An 18751-nucleotide genomic window follows, 5' to 3' on the forward strand; every position below is an offset into this window, starting at 1 on the left:
AAACAGAGGCAATGATCCCAGTAGAGATCGAAGAAGGATCGCCTAGAGTGATCCACTATAATGAAGAATCCAACTCCCAGCTTCAAAGGGAAGAACTCGATCTACTCCCGAAAATTCAAGAAAAAGCTCGGATCAGGGAAGAAGCACTAAAGCGTCGAATGGCTTCCAGATATAATCAAAAGGTGGTGCCACGAGGTTTCGCCAAAAATGACCTCATTCTAATCCGAAACGATATCGGAACAACTTGACCTGGAGAAGGAAAGCTGGTAGCAAACTGGAAAGGACCCTACCGAATTATAGAAGTGCTTGGGAAGGGCTACTACAGACTGTCCGAACTCGTTGGACGAGAGCTTCCTAGGTCATGGCACGCCTGCAACCTAAGAAGGTACTATAGCTAGGGATGGTAAAGGATCTTAGCATAAGATGCACTCTTTTTCCTGAAAAGGTTTTTTAATGAGGCACCAAGCCGAGATCCACAAATTATCTGACTTAAAAGGAGAAAAACTCCGCATGTACATATTTCCATTTTCTTTTAAATAAAATATATTAGATGTTCTATAAGTTTTCAAGATGCATTAATCTGAGACATTCATCGTCCGATTATAAACCAACAGATCGGCAGAAAGTGAAAAACAAATTCACTGCATGATCACGATAAAGACCAACAGAGATGAAAACCAAATTCATCTAAAGGTCGACCAAACAAGGATTGAACCCAACTTCTACAAATCGGCAAAGATGAAAACAGAATAATGCAAGAAGTTATCGAAAGCGATCCGGAGAAAGGACCTGACGAGGTCTTGATAAGATGGATTGCTAAATAATAACTTAAAGACTGGCCGACGTTAAGAAGTCAGACCAGTCGACCAAAGTTATAAGTAAACCCTGGAAAGAGGTCTGGCCAACCCTATAAAAGAGGATTACTATAACTTAGAAGGGCACGACATGATGAAGTCGGCCCAAAACATAAAGTTATAAAAAGTAATCCCTGAAATAGACCTGAACATGGTCCAAGAAAGAGGATTACAAAAATAACTTAGAAGGGCCCAACATGACGAAGTCGGCCCAAAACATAAAAGCTATAAAAAGTAATCCCTGAAAAAGACCTGAACAAGGTCCAAGAAAGAAGATTACAAAAATAACTTAGAAGGGCGCGACATGACGAAGTCGGCCCAAAACATAAAGTTATATAAGTATTCCCTGAAGGAGACCTGAACAAGGTCCAAGAAAGAGGATTACAAAAATAACTTAGAAGGGCCCGACATGACGAAGTCGGCCCAAAACATAAAGTTATATAAGTATTCCCTTAAAGAGACCTGAACAAGGTCCAAGAAAGAGGATTACAAAAATAACTTAGAAGGGCCCGGCATGACGAAGTCGGCCCAAAACATAAAGTTATATAAGTATTCCCTGAAAAAGACCTAAACAAGGTCCAAGAAAGAGGATTACAAAATAACCTAGAAGGACCCGACATGACGAAGTCGTCCCATATAAAATGCTAAAGTTAATACCTGGCAGAGACCTCGTAAAAGGTCCAAACAAAACAGGATTACTAGAAATAACTTCAGAAGCCTCAAAGGAATCAAAGCCATAAGTACAAAAGCAATCCAAAAAGGTCGAGCAACAAGGCTCCAGCACTACCAAAACCTAAAGAATGTACCAAGATAGATAAAGACCGACATGATATTATAAGCATGAAGTTATAATAAAAACAAGTTCAAAGAGGCTACCCAAATCAGCCCCAAGAACTTGAAAGCTATTTTTTGTTTTCCAAAATAAAGTTGCCAAACAAGGAACTGAAAAAAAAAAGTGTCAACGGTTAGCAACATTACAAAAAGAAAGTTTTTAAAGCCCACAGGCCAGGCTATCTACACAAAACATTTTACATAATCATGGAAGATCCGAAGGCTTCACGGCAGCACAAGGTGAAGGAGGGCGAGTCTGAAGGGGCACTGCATCCACGGTCCCGTCATCTCGATTTAATATCTGACAGTCAGGCTTTGGTTCGGGATTACTAACCCCAGCGAGAGGAGCTGAAGAAGTCAGCACAATAGTGGCTTTGGTAACCAGCACAGAAGGAGGTTCAACATCATCGTCATCAGGATCATCAGGGATAATCTTGCCGTCCTTTACAACGTTGTCCAGGCTAAAGAGAGTAAGGTCAAGCTCAGGGGCAAGAACTCGAACCTGCTCCTTCAGGTTCTCATAAGCAGCGTTCACGCTACCCACAAGGTGACCCTGGAGCTCGGCATAATCAGCCCGGGCATGCTCCAACTCCTCCTTGAGACGCATCACTTCCCTGTTGGACGTGACATAGCTCTCCTTGTGCCTCAATGATGTGTCTTCAGCCAACCTCACAGAAGCCGCCAAGGCAATAGAGCTAGCCTTTTCACCCTCCAACTCTTTCTGTACCTTTGCCAACTTCGCCTCCAGCTCCTCCTTCAAACCCTTAATCCGATCAAACTCTGACTTAGCCTCCTCCATAAAAGATTTTGTAGCATGAACTGGGATATCCTGAGCAGTTCAAAAAAGAGCCGCACCCATATGTGCCATCTTCACACTGCTCCTAGTGATGAAATCTAGATGCTGAATAATGGACACAACATTCATCGGAAGTCGACCAAAAGGGGCGATCTGATTGTCAACAAACCCCACAGCATCAAAATCAGGGGCATCGAGGTCAAAAGGCTCAACAGACTTTTGTTTCTTCAAAGGGGGACCCGTAGTTTGAGAGGAGGCAACAGCAGAGGATTGGGGTGGATCAACGAAATGAATCGAAGGGGTAGGGATTATCCTCTTTGGACCGGAAGCAGCTGAGACTGGTATCTTAGGGGAAAACTGAGAAGACCCCTCCCCAACAGCCTTGGACGACGCAAGCTGAGCTGCGATGGCCTTCTTGGCCTTCTTGAATGCCTTCATTTTATCCGAAGTCTTTGCCATCTCTGAAAATTCACAAAAACCAACAAGGCCGAGTTATATACAAAAGACAAAGTAAATAAAGCAAAGAACCAAAGAAAGGAAATCGATCACTACCCAGCTCGGCTCGGAGAAGTGAGGGGTCCGCTAAGAATTTCTTGGTATCAAGATAGGGAGGCTCCCCCCAATTCTCCTCCAACACAGTCACAAAGGCCTGCTCGACCTCGTCCAACATCTCCCATGAATACCTCGACATAACAACATTCTTTTGCCACTCTAAAGGAAAAGTGGGCTCATCATTCTCATCCAGAAAAAAGGGGCGAGCTCCTTTCAACAGCTCGGACCTTGAAGAAATAGTTCTTAAAATCACAGAACGACTCGTCATACATAGAAAAAACTTTCTTCCCTTGCGAAGCTCGGAAAGAAACCCAGGCAGCCTTTTTCTTCACTACCCCAGGTTTTGTCAAGACAAACAAATAAAAGAAAAGGGATTGCGAAGCAGGGACATCAAGTTCATGACACAGCAATTGAAAGATCTTTAAAAAGCCCCAAGAATTGGGGTGAAGTTAGGACGGAGCTACATTGCAAGACCACAACAGATTGGTCTCAAAAGGATTAAAAGGAATGGTGATATTCATCTGGCCAAATAAGAAATCGTATGCATAGAAAAAAGGACGGTTTCCAGCAACTCGAGTAGAGAAACAAACTATCTCTTCAGAAGTGGGGGGTACAAGCTCATAATTCTTTTCCTCACTACCACTACTACAAACCTTATAAAATTGCCTAAGCTGCTGACAAAATTCGGAATCAACCAGAAACACACAAAAGAACCATCGAATCTACCCAATCAGCCAGGCCCTCATGGACTTGGGAAGATGTCTCAACAATGTTCTTGCTAGAAGACATGAGGTCAACTAGTCCTACAGCAAGAAAAGAAGAAAATAGATTACTAGCCCAAACATCTCGGACAAAGTCAAAAACAACCTATAGCAGAACACGACTCAAGCATGCAAACAGATAAAAAGGAAAACCCCAAGACAAGGTCCATGGGCATCCTTTGGAGGCAGTGACAGAGTAAAGACTCAGGAAAAATCTACAAGGCTAACATCTTGACAAAAACCCTCGATGAAGAAAAAAACCCCATCCAGATAAACAACAACACGAAGAGAAAGACAAAGCAAATATAAGAAAGAATGTTATCTGCTACAAAGTCTACTAGTAAAGAAAGTTACAAAAGGCGCAGTCTTTTTTACCAAAAGATTATCAAACAGTTCATCGACCCAAAATTCCAAAATATGAAGGCGACAGTTGCAAACAACAAATTAAGCATAACAACGCATAGAGGTTCAGACTTTCTAGCATGCATTTCAAATGAAAATCAGAGTTTTATCAAAAAACCGAAGGCAAAAAGTAAAGAAGCAGAAAGTAGAAACCAAACCTGGAAAAATAGGAGAAAACCCTGAAGAAAGGTTGAGAGCAGAAGCGATAGGGAGAAGAGCCACCCCTCGAACAGAAAGCCTCACAAAAGTAGGAAACAGAAGGAAAAATCCAGAGTCACCCCTCTTCCACAAGAAGCAATAACCAAGTAATGTCGCAGGGAGAAACTATAAACTCCAGGCGAAAATAGAAAGGGAGAAAGAACAGGGAGGTTACGGAGAAGGGAAACCATTTTTCCTGAGTGTGAAATTCAAAAATAAAGAGGTTAAGAGAAACGGGACAATTAAAAACCAATTAATGAAGGTATTAAAGCCTCGCATATTCCCAAAGATAAGAGCACTAATGCAAAAGCGCGCGCCTTTTAAAGAAGCGAAAGAAAATGTTCCGTATTCAAAAAAGAAAAGCTCTACAAAGATGAAGTCGACAAAATACTTGAGTTCGGCTTCACCAGAAAAGGATCGAAGTCCTAAAATTAAGACTCGACCTCTGAAAAGAAAGACCGAGCTCGAACAGGGGCACTGTTCATACCCTGGGTCGAGCTATCCGACCCGGGATGATTAGCAACAAAGCGACCGACCTCTTCAGGTCAGATCATTCGACCTCTTCTCAAAGAGCTCGGCCAAATCGATAGGAAAGCCCAAAAGGGGCCCAACTCAAGGAACACGACCCAGACCATAAGGCGGCCCAAGCTTATAGGGATAAGGGCGGTTCCCTTGAAGATAAGCTGACCTCACCCAAAGGATAAAATATAGATAAGATAACTAACTTATCTTATCTAAAAAGGTCAGTCTACACCATTATAAATACACTAGAGCACCCAGGTATAACTCATACTCTGATTCTACATAAAAACCTGCTAATACCCTTGCTAACTTAAGCATCAGAGTCCCTTGCAGGTACCCCCACCCTCCGGTGATGAAGGATCAGCAATGCAGCTAGTCCCTCAAGTCGGACACGACAGCTCCGGCCGCCACCCACCAGCCGAACAAGTTATCTCCGACCAGCACAGAAGATCTCGTCCAAGATCGACCCACAGTTTCAGGTAACCCCCAGAACAAGTTCCAATAAAAGAAATGCTTGAACAAGAAGTAGAATAGTTCTTTTTCAGCAAGAAGTGAAATAAGAGTAAGTGGTGGTATGTATGTTTGATTGTGTAGTAGCTCACTTATAATGAATAAAGGATAGATTGTTCTCCTTTTTAAGTGAAAACTAGCATGCTGTCTATGAATCTTAGTAAATAAAAGTCCTTGGTTGAAAGAGAAACAAACAAAAAGAAAGAAAAAGAAAAGCCAAAAGTGGCAGCAAAAACAAAAAGAAGCAAAGAATAAGGCTAGACACCAATAGCTTGGACCTTAGGACATATGCCTGTGGTGTCTTTGTATTAGGATCTGCTTGGATGATTAGGTTCTATGGAGTGCTTTAACACTTGGTAACTTGGGTTAACTAACCCGGGATTATCAACCAAAAGTCCATTATCAAGAGTAACCCAAAGAGGTGCTGGGCATCAATGTCTTAAGAAGAATTATGAGCCATGTGTCTGTAGAGAATATGTGTTGAGTACAAAGAAACTACTACAACACATGACACTGAGCTAAAGCTTAATTAAAAAGAAAATAAAGAAAAGCAATTTACCAATGATGAGTGAATAATAAGAGGTCATAGCAATATGTTAATTGATGCTTGAAGGAGACATTCTATTCCTAAATATCAATAAGAGGTGGGTTGCATTTTCTGCATAAAAATCCATTAACTAATAATAATGACGTGCTGATATGAACATCCTCTTTTGTTTCATTATTTCTTCTTAATAATTCAGTACTTGCTTAGGGACAAGCAAGATTTAAGTTTGGTGTTGTGATGCCAGGGCATCTTAGGCTAGTTTCACTAGCCTTTTTCTTTATTTTTAATAGGTTTTATGCACTTTCTTGAGTTATAAGTAAGAAAATTGGGTAGAAATTCATGTATGCTGAGATTCATTCAATCATGATTAATTTGATGCATTTTCATGAGAATTATGCTATAATTACTTGTATGGTAAGAATGATGAGAATTCTCATGAATTTAGCAAGGCTTTGATGCATGTGTTGGTTGATGATAGGTGAAAGAAAGCATGAAGGAAGGTTGAAGAAGGAGCCTGGAGAAGATGAAGAAGAAGCAACGTTAGAAGAGAAGCAGAGCAAGTCTCAGCACAGTTGGCTGATGCTCACATTGGAGGATGCGTTGGACCTCCAACTTTATCCCCAACGTGGTGATGAAAAGATTCAATTCTGGAGCTAAATAAATTTTGAGCGACGCGTACGCGTCTCTGATGCGTATGCGTGAAAACGCAGAATATCTATATCCGCGCGCAAGCGTGAGTCACGCGTACGCGTGGAATAGCAAAATTGACCATCCACGCGTACGCGTCACAAAGTGAATGTTGGAGGTCCAACGTTGCCTCAAACACTGCCTCCAACATCCGCGATGCCAAGCCCAGAATTGGGAGTTGAGAATTTCAAATCGATGCGTATGCGTCAATGACGCGTACGCGTGGATGGGAAAAAGGGCAATGCACGAGTAAGCGTGGTGTACGCGTACGTGTGAATAAGCAAAATCTCAGAATTCACACTTAAGCGTGATGCACTCGTACACGTGGGTAAGCACAACGTTGGCCTCTCCAACGTTGAGTCAAACGCCAATGACAGCAAAGTATCTAGTTTTTCTAGTTTTCTTCTTAAATGGCATTTGAGTCAGCGTTGGCCATGAAACATTGACTCCAACGTGAAGCATCAGAATTCACAATTCAAATAGATCTCTTCTCAACAGCAAGGGAAACCAATTGGAGCAAATTCAACCCAATTCCATCAAGGCCAAAAGCCCAATTTAGATATTGAATATCAATGGAAGAAAGTGTATAAATAGCTTAGAATTTAAGTTAGGAGGACCCCTTTTTACGTTTTACTTCACTTTTCAATTTTCTGTTCAATTAGAATTTTAGAATGTCTCTTTCAATTGTAATTTCCATTTTGAGAGCTATGAACAACTAAACCCCTTTCATTGGGTTAGGGAGCTCTGTGTAATTCAATGGATTAATATTAGTTTTCATTCATCTTCTTCTTTCTTTTCTCTTGATTTTGCTAGAAAGCTTTCAGTCTTCATTCAATTGGATAGTTATCTTGGGAAACAAGCTATTCATAATTGGATCTCCTTGGAACCTTGGAAAAAGAATGAAGAGATCATGCTAGAAATGCTTTCCCACATTGGATTAGATTGGGGTTTGGATGGATATAGTGACATGTAATCCTACCAACACATTGATCTATGAATTTGTGTGGTATAATCAGTGACCAAACTTCATCTCTTCTCATGAGCACTTAAATCAAGGAATTGGACAATTATTCATGCTTAGAGAGATTGGTGAGCCAAGGAATTGGGATCCAATCACTTAAGATTGTCAACGAGATCAATGAATGCATTGATTGTGGAAGAGTTGAAAATGAATTTGATCCGGAGAATTATACCTCTCTTGAACCCAATGATTCCCCATATATGATCTACCCATAATTTCATGCTAATTCCCCTTTCCCAATTAATTTTCTGCAATTTAATTTCTGCCATTTAATTTTTTACAATTTAAGTTTCCCGCCAATTTTACTTTCTGCAATTCTCAACCAAATCTGATTTCACTCAACTAGCACAATTCACCAATTAACATTGATCAATCTACCAATTCCTGTGGGTTTCGACCTCACTCTATAGTGAGTTTTTACTTGTCGACAATCCGGTGCACTTGCCGGAAGGAAATTTGTTGAAAGACGGTTTCCGAGTGAATCATGTGTCCGCACACGCTTATGCACCCCCTCTGGTCGCAGCGATTGCATGCTGTGTGTGTTTGTAACCCTTCTAATTTTTTCTCTCTGTGCGTCCGCACAGGTCTCTATGCGCGCGCACAACTCGTTTTGGGCGTTAACAGGGCAACCTGCCCAGTTGAGCAGCAATTTTCTTCTCTTCTCTTTCCTCACTGCTGCTGTTCTATCCACCTCGGCCCCCAGTTCCAGGCAACCCTGCAGTCGGCCACCGCCGCCATCAAGCCGCCACCACTTCTCTCTCTCTCATAGCCCTCTCTCTCTTACTTCTCTTTTCTTTTCTTTCTTTCTTTCCTTTCTCTTTTCTTTCCTTCACCACCAGTGAGTTTTTCCTCTCCGACATTTTTCCGGTGAACCCAACCGCCATAAGTCGCAGTGGCTATAACGAGTGTCATTGTTTCCTTCCCCATTCTTATTTGTTTCAACCCTCAATTTTCAGGTTCTTATTTTTCCTATGCCTTTTTGTTGATTTTTGCAATTATTTTGAGTTTCTTTTCATGTTACTTAGATTAAATTTAGTGCTTTTTTTTGTCTCTTTGTATTGCAAGTGTTGATATTTGATAATGGGATGATTATGATAGAATTTGAGCATTAATTGTGATAAGCTTACACATTGCATACCACATGTTTGATGAAATTCCTCTATGAACACTTTGTTTGATTCATATGACTTGGCCATCATATGTGTTCAATTTATCTCTTGTTAGGCATATTGTATGAATTGTGCAGCTTCAATTATGACTTTTGATGGTAGTTAAGTGAATTCACCAATGGATTTCCTTGTTTGTTGATATGCAATTTTGGTTACAAATGCATTGTATTGTGTGAAACTCAATTGTCGTTGTTCATCTCGGAATTTGGATTCGGTAATCACTTTACAACTGTTTAACTTTAGATGATGTATTAATCAAACATCTTTTGGCCTTAACTTAGAACATTGCACATGTGGTTACCACTTCTTGAGGATAAACAATTGACACTTCACTTTGAGTGAATGGTTATTGTTGTTGTACACTCTTTTGCTAATGAAATTTCTTGCCAACAACCTCAATGACCATTACATTCAAAGCATGTTAATGAATCAATTAGTGCGAGCTTGAAGTTGCTTTTATCTCCATGCTTTAGCCTTGCAACTTAAGCACTTATTTGGGAAGCAGTGAGCTTTGTCCAGTAAACAGTGTGGCTGCCGTGGTATCCAGCCGGTGTGTGTGTTCCAACCGCATGCATCATTGCAATATACACACTGTGTTTTTTCTAAACCACACTATTTTAAAAGCTTCTTTTAACCTTGTTAGTTCTTCCTCAGTGGTTTTATATTATTTGTTGCCCTATGATCTCGAAAATCTTTTATTTTATTTTTAGGATGCGAAAGAAGGGTAAGGCACCGGTTACTTTACTGGTTGAGCAAACTACTGCTCGCTCTCCTGATATTTGGTGGAATCGACAAGGTGATAAACCGAATACCTTGGTTAACCGAAGAGCCAACTCTCAATACGAGGCTATTGAGAAGCGCACAATCCATTGGAAGCGGCCATTGAAGGTTTCAAGCCAATACAAGGCGACTATTCATCAAAGGATTGCCTCGCTTCAGTGGGGATTTCTCGAGCGAGAACCCAATGAAGTTAATGAGACTATGGTGCGGGAATTCTATGCGAACTACCAAGCTTGGGAACCGAAGTCAGTATTCCTCCAAGGAAGGATGTTGGATACATCCAATCAAGCTCTAGAAGCTATTTTGAACATCCCCCACATCCCGCTTGAGAAGGATGATTATTTCAAGATAAAAGTGGATGTGTTCAAAGGAAGAGTATCTCTGACTCCCATTCTTGAGAGAATAGGCTGTCCGGGTGCATCTTGGGTGTATAGCAAAGGGAGAAATTATGTTCCCAGTTGTTTGCATACTCTGATTTGAATGCCAAAGCTCGTATAGGGCATCAGATTGTGGCGGACTACATCATCCCGAGCACCCACACTACCCATCTTAGATTCAGAACTGCTTTGCTACTTTGGGCTATTATGGAAGGGAAGCATAAAGCCATTGTACCTTTCTTGCGCAAATTGATTTGGAAATTGGTTGAGATGAAAAATATCAACATTCTATTTCCGTCGATAGTGATGCGCTTAGCAAACGCAGCGGGGGTAGAGAGGCAACCAATGGACATCATGTTCGAGTTTCCAAGAGGCAACAAGTTCATTCTGAGGGGAGAATTGGATGAATCATTAGAGAAGACACCCTCGAAGAGGAAGGCACCCGTAGCACCATTGGTGTGCGAAATCATGATCTAGATGTGAAATTGTTGTTCAAAATTGATTCCCTGGCAATGGCTCCAAAAACGTGTGCACAATACCATGGTCCAAACATAACTTCACAACTTCGCGCAACTAACCAGCAAGTGCACTGGGTCGTCCAAGTAATACATTACCTAAGTAAGGGTCGAATCCCACGGAGATTGTTGGTATGAAGCAAGCTATGGTCATCTTGTAAATCTCAGTCAGGTGGATATTAAATGGTTATGGAGTTTTCGAATAATAATAATTAAACAGAAAATAAAGATAGAGATACTTATGTAATTCATTGGTGTGAATTTCAGATAAGCGTATAGAGATGCTTTCGTTCCTCTGAACCTCTGCTTTCCTGCTGTCTTCATCCAATCAATCCTACTCCTTTCTATGGCAAGCTGTATGTTAGGCATCACAGTTGTCAATGGCTACATCCTGTCCTCTCGGTGAAAATGGTCCAATGCGTTGTCACTGCATGGCTAATCATCTGTCGGTTCTCGATCATACTGGAATAGGATCCATTGATCCTTTTGCGTCTGTCACTACGCCCAGCACTCGCGAGTTTGAAGCTAGTCACAGTCATTCAATCCCTGAATCCTACTCGGAATACCACAGACAAGATTTAGACTTTCCGGATTCTCAAGAATGGCCGTCCATGGGTTCTAACTTATACCACGAAGATACTAATAACTCGGACTCGGTCTCCTGTATTAGATATCCAAGAGATATACCTTCTAGCTTGTTTGCATGTAGAACGGAAGTGTTTGTCAGGCACGCGTTCATAAGTGAGAATGATGATGAGCGTCACATAATCATCATATTCATCATGTTCTTAGGTTCGAATGAACATCTTAGAAGCGGAATAAGCTTGAATTGAATAGAAAAACAATAGTACTTTGCATTAATCTTTGAGGAACAGCAGAGCTCCACACCTTAATCTATGGTGTGTAGAAACTCTAACGTTGAAAATACATAAGTAATGAAGGTCCAGGCATGGCCAAATGGCCAGCCCCCAAACGTGATCTAAAGATGAAACTAAAGATGAAAATACAGTAGTAAAAAGTCCTATTTATACTAAACTAGTTACTAGGGTTTACAGAGATAAGTAAATGATGCAAAAATCCACTTCCGGGGCTCACTTGGTGTGTGCTTGGGCTGAGCATGAAACTTTTACGTAGAGAGGTCATTCTTGGAGTTGAACGCCAGTTTGTAACCTGTTTCTGGCGTTTAACTCCACTTTGCAACCTGTTTCTGGCATTTGACTCTAGAATGCAGCATGGAACCGGCGTTCAATGCCAGTTTACATCATCTATCATTAATCAAAGTATTGACTATTATCTATTGCTGGAAAGCCCTGGATGTCTACTTTGCAACGCATTTGGGAGCGCACCATTTGGAGTTCTGTAGCTCCAGAAAATCCACTTTGAGTGTAGGGAGGTCAGAATCCAACAGCATCTGCAGTCCTTCTTCAACCTCTAAATATGATTTTTGCTCAAGTCCTTCAATTTCAGCCAGAAAATACCAGAAATCACAGAGAAACACAAAAACTCATAGTAAAGTCCAGAAATATGAATTTTAATTAAAAACTAATAAAAATATACTAAAAACTAACTAAATCATTGTGAAAACTATGTAAAAATAATGCCAAAAAGCGTATAAATTATCCGCTCATCACAACACCAAACTTAAATTGTTGGTTGTCCCTAAGCAATTGAAAATCAAATAGGATAAAAAGAAGAGAATATACTATAAATTCCAAAACCTCAATGAAACTTAGCTCCAATCAGATGAGCGGGACTTGTAGCTTTTTGCCTCTTGAATAGTTTTGGCATCTCACTTTATCCATTGAGGTTCAGAATGATTGGCATCTATAGGAACTTAGAATTCAGATACTGTTATTGATTCTCCTAGTTCAGTATGTTGATTCTTGAATACAGCTACTTTATGAGTCTTGGCCGTGGCCCTAAGCATTTTGTTTTCCAGTATTACCACCGGATACATAAATGCCACAGACACATAATTGGGTGAACCTTTTCAGATTGTGACTCAGCTTTGCTAGAGTCCCCAATTAGAGGTGTCCAGGGTTGTTAAGCACACTTTTTCTTTTGCTTTGGACCTCAACTTTAACCGCTCAGTCTCAAGTTTTCACTTGACACCTTCACGCCACAAGCACATGGTTAGGGACCGCTTGGTTTAGCCGCTTAGGGCAGGATTTTATTCCTTTAGGCCCTCCTATCCACTGATGCTCAAAGCCTTGGATCCTTTTTATTTACCCTTGCCTTTTGGTTTTAAGGGCTATTAGCTTTTTGCTCTTGCCTTTTGGTTTAAGAGCTTTTGGCTTTTTCTGCTTGCTTTCTCTTTTTTTTTTCGCTATTTTTCTTTTTCCTCTCATTTTTTTCGCAAGCTTTTGTATTCACTACTTTTTCTTGCTTCAAGAATCATTTTTATGATTTTTCAGATTATCAAATAACATGTCTCCTTTTTCATCATTCTTTCAAGAGCCAACATATTTAACATTCTTAAACATCAAATTCAAAAGACATATGCACTGTTCAAGCATGCATTCAGAAAACAAAAAGTATTGTCACCACATCAAAATAATTAAACTAGTTTCAAGGATGAATTCGAAACCATGTATTTCTTGTTCTTTTGTAATTAAAATAGTTTTCATTTAAGAGAGGTGATGGATTCATATTCATAACTTTAAGGCATAGACACTTAGACACTAATGATCATGTAGTAAAGACACAAACATAGATAAACATTTAACATAAAAAATGAAAAACAAAAAATTTAAGAACACGGAATGAGTCCACCTTAGTGATGGTGGAGTTTTCTTCTTGAAGAACCAATGATGTCTTTGAGCTCTTCTATGTCTCTTCCTTGTCTTTATTGCTCCTCCCTCATTGCTCTTTGATCTTCTCTAATTTCATGGAGGATGATGGAGTGCTCTTGATGTTCCACCCTTAGTTATCCCATGTTGGAACTTAATTCTCCTAGGGAGGTGTTGATTTGCTCCCAAATGTTTTATGGAAGAAAGTACATCCCTTGAGGCGTCTCAGGGATTTCATGATGAGGGAATTCCTCATGCTCTTGTTGAGGTCCTTGAGTGGGCTCTCTTGATGTGCAGTCAAATGCTCTATTCTATGGAACCTTGAGATGAATCTCTCCATCTCCTATGACTCAGAGGTGGAAGCAATTGCCTTCCCTTTCCTCTTTTTTGAGGTTTCTCTAGCCTTAGGTGCCATTAATGGTTATGCAAAAACAAAAAGCTATGCTTTTACCACACCAAACTTAGAATATTGCTCGCCCTCGAGCAAAAGAAGAAAGAAAAGAAGTAGAAGAAGAGAAAATATGGAGGAGAGTGAGGGGGTGGGTTCAGCCAAGGTATATAAGGTAGGGTTGTGTTGTGAAAATGAAGGATGGATACAGGGGTTTATATAGTGAGGAGGGAGGGAGTAGGTTCGGCCATATTGGGTGGGTTTGGGTGGGAAAGTGATTTTGAATTTTGAAGGTAGGTAGGGTTTATGGGGAAGAGTGGATGGATGTGAGTGGTGGTAGGTGGTAATAGGGAAGAGAGATTCAGGTGATTGGTGAAGGATTTTGGGGAAGGGTGTTTATTGGGAAGAGAGGATGAATGAGAAGAGGGGAGAGTATGAGTGGAGGTAGGTGGGGATCCTGTGGGGTCCACAGATGCTGAGGTGATCCTGTGGGGTCCACAGATCCTGAGGTGTCAAGGATTTACATCCCTGCACCAATTAGGCGTGTAAAACACCTTTGCATGCATTTCTGGCGTTTAAACGCCGAAGTGATGCTTGTTCTGGGCGTTCAACGCCCATATGTAGCATATTTCTGGTGTTGAACGCCAGCTCCATGCTTGTTTCTGGTGTTCAGCGCCAGCTCTTCTCAGGGTGTATTCCTGGCATTTGAATGCCAGGATGTTGCTTGTTTCTGGCGTTCAACGCCAGATGCTCTTTACTAGCGTTTAAACGCCAGTAAGTCCTTCCTCCAGGTTGTGATTTTTCTTTTGCTGTTTTTGATTCTATTTTTAATTTTTGGATTTATTTTGTGACTTCACATGATCATGAACCTAATAAAACATGAAAGAACGATAAGAATAAAAATAGAGTTAAATAAATAAAAATTGGGTTACCTCCCAACAAGCGCTTCTTTAATGTCAAAAGCTTGACAGTGGGCTCTCACGGAGCCACACAGGTGATCAAGTCAATTTTATAGATTCCCAACACCAAACTTAGAGTTTGGATGTGGGGATTCAACACCAAACTTAGAGTTTGGCTGGGGCCTCCCAACACCAAACTTAGAGTTTGATTGTGGGGGCTTTGTTTGACTCTGTATTGAGAGAAGCTTTTCATGCTTCCTCTCCATTGTCACAGAAGGATAGCCTTGGGCCTTAAACACAAGGCAGTCTCCATTCAATTGAAGGACAAATTCTCCTTTGTTAACATCTATCACAGCTCCTGCTGTGGCTAGGAAAGGTCTTCCAAGGATGATGCATTCATCCTCATCCTTCCCCTTGTCTAGGATTATAAAATCAGCAGGGATGTAAAGGCCTTTAACCTTTACTAGCACGTCCTCTACTTGTCCATAAGCCTGTTTCATGGATTTGTCTGCCATCTCTAATGAGAAATTGGTAGCCTATACCTCAAGGATTCCCAGTTTCTCCATTACAGAGAGTGGCATGAGGTTTATCCCTGACCCAAGGTCACACAGAGCCTTCTCAAAGGTCATGGTGCCTATGGTACAAGGTATTAGGAACTTTCCAGGGTCCTGTTTCTTCTGAGGCAATGTCAGTTGATCCAGATCACTCAGTTCATTGATGAGCAAGGGAAGTTCATCTTCCCAAGTCTCATTACCAAATAATTTGGCATTCAGCTTCATGATTGCACCAAGGTACCTGGCAACTTGCTCTTCAGTAACATCCTCATTCTCTTCAGAAGAAGAATACTCATCAGAGCTCATGAAGGGTATAAGGAGGTTCAAATGAATCACTATGGTCTCTAGATGAGCCTCAGATTCCTTTGGTTTCTCAGAGAGGAACTCCTTCTTGCTTGAGAGACGTCCCATGAGGTTATCCTCAGTGGGGTTTACGTCCTCTCTGTCCTCTATGCATTCGGCAATGGCCTTGCACTCTCTTTTTGGGGTTCTCTTCAGTGTTGCTTGGGAGAGTACTAGGAGGTGTTTTAGTGATTTTCTTACTCAGCTGGCCCACTTGTGCCTCCAAATTTCTTATGGAGGACCTTGTTTCACTCATGAAACTTAGAGTGGCCTTGGACAGATCAGAGACTAAGTTTGCTAAATTAGAGGTATTTTGTTCAGAGTTCTCTGTCTGTTGCTAAGAAGATGATGGAAAAGGTTTACTATTGTTAAACCTGTTTCTTCCACCATTATTAAAAGCTTGTTGAGGCTTTTGTTGATCCTTCCATGAGAGATTTGGGTGATTTCTCCATGAGGGATTATAGGTGTTTCCATAGGTTTCACCCATGTAATTCACCTCTGCTATTGCAGGGTTCTCAGGATCATAAGCTTCTTCTTCAGAAGATGCCTCTTTAGTACTGTTGGATGATTCTTGCATTCCATTCAGACTCTGAGAAATCATATTGACTTGCTGAGTTATTTTGTTCTGAGCCAATATGGCATTCAGAGTATCAATTTCAAGAACTCCCTTCTTCTGAGGCGTCCCATTACTTACAAGATTCCTCTCAGAAGTGTACATGAATTGGTTATTAGCAACCATGTCAATGAGTTCTTGAGCTTCTGCAGGTGTTTTCTTTAGGTGAATGGATCCACCTGCAGAATGGTCTAGTGACATCTTGGAGAACTCAGATAGACCATAATAGAATATATCCAGAATGGTCCATTCTGAAAGCATGTCAGGAGGACACCTTTTGGTCATCTGCTTGTATCTTTCCCAAGCTTCATAGAGGGATTCACCATCTTTTTGCTTGAAGGTCTGAACATCTACTCTAAGTTTGCTCAGCTTTTGAGGAGGAAAGAACTTAGCCAAGAAGGCCATGACCAGCTTATCCCAAGAGTTCAGGCTATCTTTAGTTTGTGAGTCCAACCATGTTCTAGCTCTGTCTCTTACAGAAAAAGGGAAAAGCATGAGCCTGTAGACTTCAGGATCTACTCCATTAGTCTTAACAGTCTCACAGATCTGTAGGAATTCAGTTAAAAACTGATAGGGATCTTCTGATGGAAGTCCATGGAATTTGCAGTTCTATTGCATTAGAGCAACTAATTGAGGTTTCAGCTCAAAATTGTTTGCTCCAATGGTAGGGATTGAGATGCTTCTTCCATCAAACTTGGAAGTAGGTGTAGTATAATCACCAAGCATCCTCCTTGCATTATTATTATTTTTGGCTGCCATTTCCTCTTCCTTTTTGAAAATTCCTATAAGGTTGTCTCTGGATTGTTGTATTTTAGCTTTTCTTAGTTTCCTTTTTAGAGTCCTTTCAGGTTCAGGGTCTGCTTCAACAAGAATGTTCTTGTCCTTGCTCTTACTCATATGAAAAAGAAGGGAACAGAAAATAATAATAGGGATCCTTTTTACCATAGTATAGAGGTTCCCTTGTTGTTAGTAGAAGAAGAAAGGGAATAAGGGTGAAGAAGAATGGATAATCCAAACACAAGGGTGAGGATAGGAGCATAGATATGAGATGAAAAGAAGTGTTAGTTGATGAATAAATAAATAGAAGGGGATGAGAGAGAGGGAATTTCGAAAATAAAAATAAAAATAAAAATAAAATTAAAAATTAAAGTTAAAAATTCAAGAATTGAAATTGAAATTAAATTAAAATTAAAACAATTAGTTAATTAAAAAGGAAATTTTTGAAAAAGAGGGAAGTATTTTCGAAAATTAGATAGGATTAGTTAGGTAGTTTTGAAAAAGATATGATTGAAATAGAAAGATAGGATTTGTTTGAAAAGGATTTGAAAATTAAATTTTGAAAAGATAAGAAGTTAGAAAAGATTTTGAACTCAATTTTTTGAAAAAGATTAGATTTAAAAAGATATGATAGAAATTTATTTTGAAAATAGATATGATTAAAAAGATATGATTGAAAAGATATGATTGAAAAGATATTTGAAATTTTAAAATCAAAATTAATGACCTGTCTCACAAGTAATCACAAGATATGATTCTAGAACTTAAAGTTTGAATCTTTCTTAACAAGCAAGTAACAAACTTGAAATTTTTGAATCAAAACATTAATTGTTGATAATATTTTCGAAAATTATGAGATAAAAATAAGAAAAATATTTTTGAAAAATATTTTTAAAATTTTTGAAAATAAATAAGAAAAATGAAAAAGATTTGATTTTTCAAAAAGATTTTGAAAAAGATAGGATTTTTAAATTGAAAATTTGATTTGACTCATAAGAAACAACTAAATTTTAAAAAGTTTTGAAAAAGTCAATTCAAATTTTCGAAAATTTATGAGTGAAAAAGGGAAAGATATTTTTTTTTATTTTTGAATTTTTAATGAGGAAAGAGAAAAACATGAAAAATAACACATAACATAAAAATTATGAATCAAAACACACAATGCATGCAAGAACACTATGAATGTCAAGATGAACACCAAGAACACTTTGAAGATCATGATGAACATCAAGAACTTATTTTTGAAAATTTTGAAGAAAAGAAAAACATGCAAGACACCAACTTAAAAATTGTTTATTTTTAGACACTATGAATGCAAGAATGTACATGAAAAACAAGAAAAGATGCAAAACATGAAAATGCAAAGATCAAACAAGAAGACTTACCAAGAACAACTTGAAAATCATGAAGAACACATGAACACAATTTCGAAAAAATGCAAGAAGAATAAAAACATGCAATTGACACCAAACTTAAAATCTGACTCAAGACTCAAACAAGAAAAACATAAAACTTTTTTGATTTTTATGATTTTCTAATTTTTTTGGTATTTTTCGAAAATTATTTAGAAAAAGCAAAAATAAGGATTTCAAAATTTTTAATAAGAATTCTAGGAATCTTGCACTTGTTAGTCTAAAGCTCCAATCCAGGACTTAGACATGGCTTACTAGCCAGCCAAGCTTCAGCATGCTATTACATGCATTGAAGTGATTAGTTGAATCCTCAGTCCAAAAGAATTTAGACATGGCTTTATAGCCAGCCAGGCTTCAACATTTTTCATGAAACACTAGAATTCATTCTTAAAAATTCTGAAGAAAAATATATTTTTGAAAATAAAATTTTTTTTTGAAATTTTTCGAAAATTAAA

The 18751-nt window shown here is 39.3% G+C and overlaps 1 non-coding gene across 1 annotated transcript; it reads left to right on the plus strand.

Moving 5' to 3' along the window:
* The first annotated feature begins 16362 nt into the window (after nt 1–16362).
* Nucleotides 16363–16470, plus strand: LOC112787105 (small nucleolar RNA R71). The gene has a single exon (XR_003194537.1). It is a non-coding gene; the product is annotated as a small nucleolar RNA R71 (small nucleolar RNA).
* Nucleotides 16471–18751: the final 2281 nt, after the last annotated feature.

Source organism: Arachis hypogaea, chromosome 20 (genome assembly GCF_003086295.3).
Source record: "Arachis hypogaea cultivar Tifrunner chromosome 20, arahy.Tifrunner.gnm2.J5K5, whole genome shotgun sequence".
Lineage (NCBI taxonomy): Eukaryota > Viridiplantae > Streptophyta > Magnoliopsida > Fabales > Fabaceae > Arachis > Arachis hypogaea.